Below are 13,898 nucleotides of genomic sequence, written 5' to 3' on the forward strand. Positions count from 1 at the left end.
TGATGGACGACTTAATACCGCTGCTCATTTTCCCGGTTTCAGCTTCGCTCTGCATTTTCCACATGATGTTGATGTAGTGCTGTTGTTGTATGCAAACCCCACAGCTCTCTGCTTTTCATGATTTGACTATATATATATATATATATATATATATATAAATATATAGAGAGAGAGAGATTTTGGGAAACCTGACAGCTCCTCCGGTGTGTGAACCCTTTTAATGCTGTGGTGGACTTTTTATTCATCACTCTGTTTACAGTGTGTTTGCAGCTCAGGTAGCAAAACAGGAGGGATCCCCAATGACCTCTGGGGGGCTCATCTGGATGGGGGCCACCTCTCGGGGCAGGTGAGGATTAGCATGGTCGGTGGAGTTTGGTCACTGCTGAGTCTGGTTCAGTTCCAAACCTCGTGGAGATGTGTTGGACTCTGTCTGCTGAAGGTGCTGCAGGGATTAGAGTCAAAAAGAAGGTTTCTGTCCTTTTTCTCATTTCATTCCCATCTATCTCTTAACCCCCTGTGAATTATTGATTTGATCAGGTGTGTTAAATTAGTCACTCGGGATTATGTAGAACATGAATATTAATTGATCCGACCAAAGTCCCAGCTGCTGTTTTTCCAATTTTCCAGACTGCCGAGCTTCTCTCTGGAAGCTGAGCGGGAGAATGACTTCGGCTTCTCTGTCAAGTGTTGGGATGCAGCTCAACGCTCAGTATTTACAAAGTCTGGTCCCATTTTCCTTTTGTTTTGTGGCCCGACCGATATAACGCTCGGCCATTATGAGACATATCGGTATCTGTTTTTACTTTTGGCGACACACAACTTTTATTTTCTAGAATAAACAATACAGAAAAAATCTCAGGTTCTATGTATTTGGTTTCGATTGTGTTTTCTTTTCATTTCTAATAAAGTTTATGGTTTAAATGTAAAATATCAAGCGGACATTTGATGAAGACACTTTTTTAAATACATATATAATTTAAAATATATGTTGGTATTGAAATTTTACTCCCAAATATCGGAATCCGCATCAGCCCTCAAAAATCCACATGGGTCGGGCTCTACAATGGACCCTGATATAATTCAGAAAGTGGGGTTTTGTTGCTCTTAGTGTTTTCAGCAGCGACATGTCTAGATGTCATCAGTAGCCTCACAATGCGGCGGCATCGCCAGTCCAGACGGGGCCCGACGCTCTCCAGGGAACAGAGGCTGCCCCAGACTGAGCCAATACTCACCTTCCCTCTTAATGGACATCAGCCGACTTAAATAAATTGAAAGCACTGAGGTAGTAATGTGGACACGCGGGCGCTCATTGTTGGAGAATTACCCCAGACTCCCAGGCAGCAAGGTTCAACGTCCCCCGACAATTACCTCGAGTTCAAGATCCTATATGTGATACTCGCCGCAGTCGGAGGTAATTGGATTTTGTTCTGGTTGTAGATTTACTCTCTCACATGTCCCCTGCCCCATGTATTAATGTTCATTGAGTAGCAATCATGGAGAGCGTTAGAGAGAGAGGGAGAATCAGAGATGTATTATGATGATGTGAAACCCGGGCTCAGGGTTTGATCGACAGGAAACTAGGATCCGTGAGATTTGAGCTTTGGCCTTTCAGCACCATCCTGATCTGTAGCTTTGTAATAAAGTGATGTTTTTAAGCTTAGTTTTGGGGATTTTCATGTTTTAGGGCATTTTCACACCTGAACGTCTTTGTTCTATTGTTTCCATTGGATCTGGTTAGTTTTGGTGTCATACTCTACTTTAGGGAGCGCACTTAAGAATTTTGCACCATACACTACATATTCATGGTTTCTGATTCGTGCATTGCATCTCCCTTGTATCGCAGACTTGTGAGAGCCAGCGTGAAATTAAAACTGAGAAAGACTGGGATGCCTGTGAACTCCAGGTCTAGCAGGCATGTTTAAATTATTGGAGCACAGTCAAAGAAAAGGAGCTCTGAGCTGATCTTTGATTAACAATGACTCCGCAGCATATTGGACAGCTGGCACATCCCCTCCTCCCATTCAGCCTGGTTCTGCAGAAAGAGCTAATGAAACCCTGAACTTTATATTAATGAACTGATCTGTGATTTATATCCTGACCTCACACCGAGTTGTTGTGGATACGGCGCAGATTTACAGCGCTAATACTGAATATTATCCACGGCCAAGGTTTGTTGTGTTGAGAAATCGCAGATACAGTTTGTGATGCGTATCTGCAAATTCAAAGAACTGTTCTGATACCCGTGCATTAAAAAAAATAAAAGCATATATAACGTGTTGTGAAAGCTGTATGTTAATAACCCTGTATTGAAATGCTGATTGCCTTATTGTGTGGCCTGGCTAAGGTTAAACCCAGAATGCCATATAGAACCTCTTTTATTCTCTAGTAACATTCGACGGAAAAACAACACGAGCAAATAAATCTGGGAACACACAACAATCAACTCACTGAGTTCGTTGATTATCTTTCCTGCTTTGTCGAATTTCATTTGAATGCGTTTGCCAAAGTTTACAGTTGCAGTTTGTACCTTTTCCCCCTTTGTGCTCTTTTGTGGTGATGGTTCTTCAAATGCTTTGAGATTGTTGGTATTGTCATTGGCAACACTAGTGCCAACCTCTAAAAAAATTGAGTTTTGCATATAGTACACGTCGCCGTTTCACTTGTGGGACTATCTAGAAGGAAATATTTCCATAATGCAGTACTGCCATTGGCAAGAGCTGTTTGTAGAAGAAGGAGAGGTGATTTCTGGGAAAAGAAAATTGCAGTTTTATCTGGGTGAAACTTATACTCAGACGATTGGTACTTCTGATCTTGATATGGGAACATCTCTATTCTTTAAACTTGGCAGGACACTAATTGTGCAAGAACACAAAATGTATGTTTTTTAAAAATGAAGTCTGGCAGCGGATCAAATCCCTATCCACTGGAGTGACGCAGATGACAAAGGTTACTGAGAAGGTGAAGGAGAGCGCTCTGTAGTGGAATCCATCTTTGATTCAGCTCAATGAGAATGAAAGGGAATGTGACACTAATTGTGCAAACAGAGCCATTGCATATTATGTATTTATTTCCACCAGTCTAGTTTGTGGCCGCTCATTAAGAGGCGTTCGATACGGTCGGGTGAGGTTCTGTAGGATAATGAGGTATTTACAGCGGATGTGTCTGCTGCCGACTGCTCTGCTGCAGTAATTCTGTTACAGCCTCATAATTAGTTAAGAGACACAGATGAGTGGGAAAACCTACATGGCTCAGGATTCAGGTCGTACTGTGGTTAGTGAGCTTCACAGTTTGTTTCCATGGCTTCTGTGATGTGGGACACGGTGATGAGACATTGGCTTATTATACCGACAAGGAGTTTGTAATGCATGGGACAAGTCTAATTGGTTAATTGGTTCTTGAAGCAATAAGATCCTGGCTCGGACCAAAACAAAAGCAGAAAATGATCATTTTCATGTCACTTTCAAAACTTATGACAAAATTGATAACAAAATTAGATGTTAGAATGAATTTGACATAGCACATTTGTTTGAATGTATTACTGGCTCACTTTACTGATGAGTAATACTTCAGATAGTCTAGATGGATAATATATATTGATCTGTATATTTTGAATTGGAACTTTGCCCTCCACATTTGAATTATAAATGAAATAGTCACAACCCTACCTTCCATCCATCCATCCATCCATCCATCCATCCTTTTATCCATCCATCTGCATGTAATCCCACCAGAATGTTCTTGGTTGTCCTCCTTGTCAGATGATCCTCCACAAGGAGGCGTCACCCTGATCAGATAATGAACCACCAGTGTTTCCACTCTGATCTCCTTGTCTAGTTTTCTGAGCTCCTCACTAGGTTCCTGAGATTAGTTGAAAAGCACATTTTCACATTTTGTTTACTGGTTCTAGGTCACAGCCTGTGTGCGGTTTACTTTGGTTTATCCAGGTTAGTGAATCTAATCACCTTTGACAGGAGTTGTTAAACAAACTGGTCCCTCGACAAAATGGCTAAATTGATCAGAAATGTTGATCTTCTTGCTCAGGTGCTCACTTCACACTGAAAGAGTTGTGATGTTCACGCTCCGATTGCAGCATACGCCTCAGTATTGTCAAATTAATCTGCTCGTAAAGATAATCAACAGAAGAGTTATTTGCTTTCCCTCTTTCCTCTCCAGCATTTCCTCCAGCAGTAGACAGTTAGACAGACATATGGGCAAGGTCAGCGCAGCCGTCCCCTCCCTGAGCTGCCAACCTGTTCATTAGGACGGCAACATCTGTGCTAGCTACCACTCACATTACTGCAGTCATCACCTCCCTCGTGCACTGTCTCTGAATCAAGGAGACAATTTCTTTCTCGTACGGGAACAGATTTGAAAGACCTTTTTGCTGGATTCAGACTCCAGGTTGAGGCGTCTGTTAAACTTCACCTCTCATGTCTCCACTGTCCCGTTGGCCTGCTGCCCAGTTATAGAGAGTGACTGCAGGGGTGACGATTTGTCATTGACGGGGTTTGATTGATTGCGAACGCCAGCGGCCGCGCACGGCTGGTATCTGAAACTAATTGAATGTAATATCGGGGCGATAGGAGAGCGTGGTGACAAACGAGCAGCCTTGTGAGATTATTTAAAACCTATTGTACACATTATCCCTCTTTAACAGTTGCTCCTCTCCAGCCTGCCCCTGACCGGTCGGCTCAGATAAATGATGACCATCTTTATAGATCACAATGGTCAGCACTCATTATCTTATTTAGCTGCGGTGCTCTGTAGCTGGCACAGACGTAGACCATTTCCCCTTTTAACGATTTATTTTCAGCACCAGGAGCAGGTTCTGGCTCTCAGTGATAGTGGGAATCTTAATGTCACGAATGCTGTTTTGCCAGCAGAGATGAAGGCGCCGGCTAAGCTTTTCTCGCAAACCAGGCAGCTGCGTAGGAGAGACAGGGATTTATTTTGGTGAAGGACTGTGTTTGCTCAGTCATGCAGCACTGACGAGCGCTGGGGCTCAGGGGTTTGGATCGGGGAAGGGGAGGGTGGGTCAGAGGGTGGAGGTGGGACCAGGCATGGAGCTCGGAGGCTGGGGGTGGGGAGAGATGCTGCACTCAGGATGCTGCTTGGCCCTCAAGAGCCATCTGGCCGTCACCCTCTCCCCGCACCCTGAGGGAGGGTGAAGGACAGGTGGCAGGGGCTGGTGGGATGGCCTGGACTTCAGCTACGGGGGAACACGATTGGCCAGTTGGGTCGAATGAAACATTGACCCGTCACATAACGGAGGTCTGCTCAGCTTCCTGTCAGGAAGGACATCCTCGATGACCCTGGTTAGAAATCTGTCATTTTCAGACCATCCACAGGATGATGCATCTGCTTCGACAAAGATCATTTCTGATTAAATAAACGAATATATCAATTATAGAATTTGAAATAGTTAAATAAGAGGACTCAAGCCATGTTTTTGTTAATTTAATAATTGTTGCTTAACAAGAACACTTGGAAGAATCATTACCACCTAGTGGCCAAAATAATATGGCATTTAAACGAGACATCAGTACATGACATTTAAAAAGAATTAAAGTGTCGCGTTACAAAATAAAATATGATAAAAGCTACATGTTTCACCTCATTTTTAAATGGAACTGCAGAGGTCAAGTTGTTGCACTGTATGTGTGTGACATGTCTATATGGTCTATATGGCTGGAGAAATTGTGTTGTCAGTAACACACTCCGCAGGGTGTGAGAGGGTCCGGCTGTTCTGACTCACACAACATGATGAAGCCGGTCTGGGGGTCAGCGGGCAGGGGAGGTGCTCGGCCGGTGAACAGGTGCTTCAGCTCGCTCCTGTGGCGACGGGATTTCCTCCGCGCTACTACGCTCATCGCATCCACACACAAACTTGCACGGTGAGAACAAGACGTTTTAATAATTTGAGCAGGTGGCGGTGAATTGGAAACAGTCCTGATAAATTAAACACTCTTTTATCTTTCGTGTCATTTCACTGAATAATGAGGTTATAATTAAAGCTGAGAAGCAGCGTTGGTCATATCTGGGGAGAGCTCATTTTAAAGCTGCCTCACCCCGATCAGACGTCAATGCTGCTCCCATTTCCAAATTATCTTTCCTCTAAGAGCAGTTATTATAATTGGCTCTTGCCGGTGGATATATTTTCTATATTATGAAGCATTCTTTTATTTTTTTTCATTTGAATCTCATAAAAAAATTAAATCCCATCCATGTGCAGCACCTGTTAGTACAGCTGCAGGCTCAGTTTGTATGTGACTGGAATAGATAGGAAGGAGAAGTCTATAGATTAAAAACAGCAAAGGGGTCTCAGGCTGCGTTCACACTACACTTTCATTAGAAAAAGGTTGTTTCAAACCAAAACAATCTTTGTCCACATGAGCATCTCTGGCTTCAGATCAGTTTGAATCCCTGGCGTCCACACTAACCTGCCTGAATATCCCTCCACCTCTCACATACACCGGGCCTGTGTGTGCTGGTGCAGACAGGAAGCTGGTTAGTTGCAGAGAGAGCGAAGCTACAAATGAGAAGCAGTAAAGTTTCTCGAGTAACAGCTCGTCGCCTACACATATAAACAGTAGACTCAGAATTCAACCACACAACAGCTGTTCGCAAAGACAACAGGGTCAGCGACGCTTGCAACTGATCGCCCATGTCGTTCTACACTGGTTGCTGATGCTGGTTGTTTTTGGCATCACGTGATCGGAGCCTGAGGAATGAGAGGAGGCTATGCTGTGAATGAAAAGACCCCAAAAAGCAAACGATTGTGTGTCTACGTCCCCCTTTCTGCCCGTCCAAACTAGAACGCAGCCCCTTGAGTTTTCAAAGTAAAATGGGGACGGCAGCGTTTCCAAACTTCTCAGTTGTAGCAGCTCTAAAACACTTAGTAGTGTGGACACCGGGAGTCAACGTGGCAGAGCTGATGTGGTTAAAAACTCAAATGTATTAGCCTCTTTTAGTCGTTTGCTGCTGTGAACACATGCAACATCACAGAGCTACCAGATCAGCATGCATGATACTGGGATTCAGTTCTTCTTTGCACCATCGGCTTAATATGAGTCCACCTACTTGGTTCCAGGAAGACGGAGACGTTATCTTGTGTCTGTAGTTAATGTACGTGTGGGTGAAATTGAGGGATTGTGTTAAAGAGCATTTGTTGCGGCTTCTGCACATTATGATTTCGTCAATCCCTTCCCTTTATCTTGGTCCTGGAAAATATGATCAGCATTCAATTTTACACACCAGGGATTCTCCGAGCGATAGCAAAGGATGAGGGTTGAGAAAAGGGGCTGTTTTTCATCTGAAGCCTCGAAAGTGGAGCTGGAGGTTCCTCAGCCAATTCCCCTCCCACATAGACACACACTACCCAGCCTCTTAACCTTAACCCCCGTCTCCAGCTTGGTGTAAATCTGCCACATCTAAAGAGGAATGGTGAAGAGGAGCAGAGGGAGGCTGGACAAACTTCCTCTACATCAGCCTCCTTTGTTGCAAGAAGAAGAGATTTCCACCGTGTTTTGTTCAGGGAAATATTGCTGCACACGTTTTGCCTTCAGGGCTGGAGAAAACACAATTGGCACCGGGATGGTGAGGAATGGCACTGAGGGGACAGGAGGGCTTTTTCTTTGTTGCCTCTTTCTCCAGGAGGAAAATTATATTTTTCTTTTGGCTGTTGCTCAAAATTTGAGAATTTCTTTTTGTAAAAGAATCCAGGACCATGGCACAATGGGTTCATAAGGCAGTGATAATTGAATCTTTATTAAATCCAGGCTCATCCGTTGTCGGACCTTTGTTGGCTCTGCAAGGTCCATGAGATCGTTGTTGAGATACTTTATGATTCCATGGAGGGATTAGACCTTCACGCTTCTTCTATCTTTCTGAATAAATAATTCTCTTTTATTAATAGCACAGATTTTCCACCAGTGTCTCTCTCCGTGTTTAATCTGCTGAACATGAAATGATAAATCAGACAATGATTTCCTGTCTCCTGCACCTTCCCCCCAGTCTTTCTCCACCTTCCCAGACACAGCTGTGGGTTTTATCTGCATGTCGATGTCAGTGCGCTGCAACAGACTCAATGTGGTGTTGAATCGTGAGATGGAGCTATTTATGACTGTTTCTGCACCTGAGGAACACTTCTTTATCTCGTCCATCTCTACGGTCCATGGTTTTTACTCTTTGGTGTGATTACTGTCAAATAAGAGAATGCTGCAGTAATTCATCTGCCTCTGTTGAACTGAAGGGAATCAGATGCTCTTTGTGGTTTAGATGGATGAAATAGGTGGATGTGTATTTTAAAAAAATGAGCCCCACTTAGTACATTTAGTTAATAAGTTTAACTTCTGTAACAAGAAACAAAATCAAGACAGTGACGACCTTTTTTAATTACAGACTTCTGATCTGTGTCTGCAGCCAATTTTATGAGGCCTTGCTCAGAATTGAACTGTTTTGCTTGTAGACTCTTGTTCCTACTGCAAATTACAGCTGACTAACGTGTCCCTGCACTCTGACGGTATCTGTAGTTCAGATGTAATAGCAATGGCTCATTATACCACAGGGATATTTGATATTTTTATCACAGCGGACCTGGATATTTTTCATATCCCAGGGGGGCGTGTCGGGTGCTGCCTCAGCACTGTTTTGGAGGGTGGTGCTGCAGACATGCAGCTCTGCTGTAACTGAGCCATTCGATTCCTCGGAGAGCACTAAGCTTTGTGTTGGAACAGATGCTTTTCATGTGGCTCTGTCTATGGCAAAATCACAATCAATATAAATAAAGGGCAGCTGGGATGACAGGTGGTTTCTATTATTGGTTAAAAGAGGAAGCTCGTGAAGAAACAATTATGAGCAATAAATCTTTTTATAGTCTTGAGTTGTCCGATATTCATGCTGTAATGTGCGTTACATCTAAAAAAAGTGAAGCATACAAATGGGTCAGAAGGTCTTATGTTTAAATTCCTTTGTACTGTATTCAGAAAAACCAGTAGTGCTGCAGGTGAATTTTCTTAAGCTGTTTAATCTGTTTAAACCTCAGGCTTTGTTCATGATTTGTGTTTTCAGAGGTATTTGTGTCAAATTTGATGCTCTGAATGCAAATGAGGCAGAAATAGCCCATTTATTTATTAGCCTGCCCCAATTAACGAAGGACTAAACTGACTTGGTTTACAAAATGTCACGTACTGCGGCTTTTTTCACGTTGCTTTCTTTTTTGTAGGTGCAACTGATTGAAGTCCAAATAGTTATGTTTTTTTTACCAGCAGTGTTGAAACATGTCTGCAGTCTGTAATTCATCCATGTGTGAGATTTTGGTTCTAACACCACCAAAATAACCGTATGTGTATAATTAACACCTACATGGAAGCTTAAAGGAAAATAGTTTCACACTTCTGCCGCTTGTTAGTCCAAAAATGTGGAATAACAGAAGAAGGATAGAGAATCTTTTTTGGTTGAAGTTATTCAAGTAATGACTTCAAATGCTTTTATTTGTTTCATTTAATTCATATATAAATCTGTCCATTATCTATACTGCTTGTCCCTTGGGGCCAATCTTAGGTCAGATGTCAATCACAATGCCAACATACAGAGATACACAACCGTTCATGTCCACATTTACACCTACAGATAATTTACAGTCCCCCAATTAACCTAATGTGCATCGTCTTTGGAGAAAACCCTCCCCCCCCCGCAGAAATCTAAAGGCCCCGGCAGGTTGTCGGGTTCGAAGCCAGCGTCAGTTCTTGGTCCTAGTAGCAAATATTCAAACGAGAATTTAGAAGGTCGCATTGGAGAAGGGTTCCATGTGACGGCACTTGGTCCTAAGAGATCGTGCCATCCTCATATAGAAATGACAATGACAATGTATGTTTTGTAGATCAGGTCTGTGGCAAGGATCAGACCAGGACATGATGGGGGCGCATATGGAAGCCTTGGAATTCAGGGGTCAACGGGTATTGAATGATATGACATGCTGCCCCCTATGTGAGAGAATAGGGAAACCAAATAGCCGCGCACACACATGCACACGCAGAGGGTCACCACAAGGCTGTATCCCTGTTACCTTAATCCCGGCCACCTCCCTCCCACCTCCTCCTCCCCCATAACAACCCCCATTCTAGTATCACTTACACACATAATCAATACAGGCTCTCTGCTGTTATTGATCCGCGTGCTGTGTGTACACAGCTGCTGAGCCCAGACTGCGGCCTCCTGCCTGGAATCAAGAAGCCAGAAAAAGACACTTGATCACCTGCACCTGGTTCTTCTCGGCCGTCTCCGTGATGCATCGAGCTCAGGCAGATCAAAGCAGAATACGCACATCAAAGACTCTTACTTTGTACAAGGAGCATTGATCAGTATTTGTCAGAGAATCTATTTGTCGCAGGTCAATGACTCTCTTTCACCACGTAATACATGTTTACTCTTGAATTGTAACTGGACAGTCTATACAGAGGCTGATGATTAATGACTTTTTGATTAGATAACAAAAAGTTAGGGTCAGTTGTTTGAATGCAAGGTCCTTTCTCACTTGACTCGCTGCATGGACATCCGTCAATCAATGAAAGGCTGATTAATGGCTAATTGTGAGATAATGGTGAAGTTGATTGATGGATCTTAAGCTGAGAACCATCTGTTTTAAATTGGAAGGCACCAAAAAACTAATTTAATATCTGTTTGGCCGTGGCTCGCATATCTGTTCATCTTATCGGCTTCGGCTTAGTGTGTGTATTGTTGAGGGCCTCAGGAAAGTGCAGTGTTGATTTTAGTGCGATTTGGACACGTTTGATGTTAAATAATAATAGATTTGGAATTAACAACCAGGGCTCTGTAGAGGGAGTTTTAAAAAGAAAGCAGCAAGCAGCATTAACACAGGCCAAGATTAAAACAGCTCATTCCAAACAGGCAGGTTAAGAAGAGGCACTGCTCTACTAAAGAAAATGCAGATGTTTATTCCCTTCAAACAAAGCTGCTGCTTCCCCTTCTAATGTGGTTTGGTCTAAATAAATCAAACTGTTGATGTGATTGTTGCTCACTCTGTGGCCGATTGCCTGGAGGCTGTTGTGGAGATTGGTGGTTGGAGTGAATATTGCCTGGAGATCTTTGCCTGTAATGACAACAGACTGTAACTGCATCCATGGAATTCAATTACCTTTACTTTTACCTTCCCCACTTGGACATATTACCCTCTGTCAGAGCCAATCACTATAATAAAATGAAATCAAGTATAATGCGTTTTCCTCTGATTGATTCATGCATAGATTGACCTGACTTGCTTCGGCGTAATTAAATTGTTGCAGGCATCATAGGTTCTCAGTATTTCAGGTGTGGTATTGACAGTTTGTCTTATAGATCAAAACTGACTCCAGGATTAGAGATAATCATTCGGCCTTGCTGGGCGATTAATGGAGGCTGCATTCCTGTCCTAAAGGTTGGATTTCAAATGTTGCGGAGAAAAGGATCACCGTCTTCCAGCCACACAGCGTAACCCCCCAAAGACTGGAGCTCAGTCCCTACATCAGCACTTTTCTTTTCTGTTCCCCCACTCTCATCTCTCAAGGCTTGATTAAGGAGGAAGTAGAATAAGTTTGAGGGCAATTATTCACCTTCGAAATAAAGTTATTCTGACTGAAAGGCCACCACATGCAGTAAATTCAATGATAAGTGGAAACAACTCTCAGCAAATTAAATTAACTAGTTTGAATACAGTGTACCGTTTTTCTGAGAGATGCTTTCAGAGAAAAATGGTTTCAAGGTTCTTTGCTTTCCAAGGCTTTTATCAGGAGGTTATGTTTTCACTGTCGTTTTTCTGTCACTATCTCAGCAGGTTTGGGGCATGAGTCAAGGAAAACCCCGTTAAATTTGACAGTGGATCCAGATAAACGTGTGGATTCGGGTATCTGTGATGATTCTCAGTCATCCAGGTCATAACTAACACAGACTCCTGGTCAAACTGGATTTTACAGATGGCTGCAGGTTGGGCCATTTAGTTGTCTTCTGAAAATAGACAGAAAGATTGGAATGCGTGTTTGTGCATCTCACAAGTCTTCAAACTAATCACTTTACTTGTTAAACTGGTTGTATTGGTTGTGTTCCTCTACCTCATTCTCAGAGAGTAGACACTTTGGTCCCATGTCCTGGCTTTATTGGATTTTTGTGCCGGGTCAGGATTATGTGTTTCACCTCACGTCACAATGTTACTGTGGAGCCACGATCAGATTAAAGTGGCTAATAAGACTCTTCTCTTTTCCCGACCACACACACACACACACACACCTGTGCTGTGGTGGTAGTTCCCATCACATCCGAAAAGGCAGAGGTGCTTGTGTAAGCACTTCAGCAGGGGTCACCCAACGTGGGGCTCAAGGACGTAACAGTATAGTAATCTCAGCTGTTAATAGGACTCATAGGGAGGGAATGATAGGCTAAGAGTGGGAAAGCACTGTTACCTGATAGTGGCCACTTATATGCACCACACACACACACACACACACACACACACACACACACACACACACACACACACACACACACACACACACACACACACACACACAGAAAAACAGAAAGACACATATTTTCCTCTGTCTGTAGCATCTGTGCTTTACGGTTGTGTTCTCTCAACACTGTCGTCTCATTAGAAAACACTTTAAGTGAAGCTAAATGCTTTAAGCCTTTAACCTTTCATTCTGACTTGACATTCAGAGGTTACAGCAGCGTGTGTGTGTGTGTGTGTGTGTGTGTGTGTGTGTGTGTGTGTGTGTGTGTGTGTGTGTGTTCATCTTTACAGTGATCACAGTCAGTGGGGATCAATGAAGAGCGGATACGGGCTCCAATCAATACCCATCAGAGTTCCGCTGATCAAATATTTATCCAGGAAGAGCGAGCAGAATAGACTCCCTGTCTGTCTGCCTGCTTGTCTTCTGCAGGTCTGTCTGCACGCGCCGGGCTTCACTGTCTCTGTAACAGGAGTCGACCTCAGTGTCTCTGTTGACACAGATGCTGGAGAGAGAAACTCGTTTTCAACTCCCTGTGTCTTGGATCGGCGACTGTGACTAGTGGTGTCGAGGTGACGTGAGGGAGAAGAGTGTGAGAGCAACGTGACAGAAAATAATAAATCAGCTTTTAGAAAATCCATCTTCAGTACAAGATCCCAACAAGCAACCAATGATGACAGGCTGCGGAGTCGTTCTTGTGTCTTGGATGTCGATTGTGATTGCCTGCACGTCCCATGTCCCTCTTCGTCTCCGTCAATTTCCCTCTCTCTGTGTCTTCCACTCTGTCTGAATTGGGAGCGACATGCTTAGTAATAAGTCAAACATGAATATGTGACTTTTGAAAACCTTTGACCTGTAGGCGTGCCTGAATCTTTGCGCTGACACAGTCGTCATCGTCAGTTTTTCACTTCCATCAATGCGATTTAATTGGCTAGTATTTGTTCAAATGCAATTTTGATTGGCTGGTGGCTGCGCCGCTGCTTGAAAAGTTCTCTCAACTTCGACCACACGCTGCACAAGCAAGGAAACAGAATTAACAGTTCAGCGATGCATGACGTCACCACATTCAGAGTGAGCAGTCATCAACATCTTGTGTTGATACCAATAGGACCGGTGTGTCTTCCAAGAAGAGAGAGAAGCGTCGGACCGTAAGTCAAGATCTTAAAAATAGGATATATTTTTTTGTCATTTGATTTTATTTACATTGATGCCAATAGGCTCTGTATTCAGAATTTGCACATTAAAACATACAGTAATTTAAATGGAAAGTTCCCAATCGTTCTGGTGGTTTGCATCATTTCTTTAATTTGGTCCATCCCTTATTTTCACGTACCTTCTTCTTTAATCTCACATGATGACCATTATTTAGTTCTTTAAAAACTTGCCTCTAATGTGGTA

Source organism: Hippoglossus stenolepis, chromosome 1 (assembly GCF_022539355.2).
Source record: "Hippoglossus stenolepis isolate QCI-W04-F060 chromosome 1, HSTE1.2, whole genome shotgun sequence".
Taxonomy (NCBI): domain Eukaryota; kingdom Metazoa; phylum Chordata; class Actinopteri; order Pleuronectiformes; family Pleuronectidae; genus Hippoglossus; species Hippoglossus stenolepis.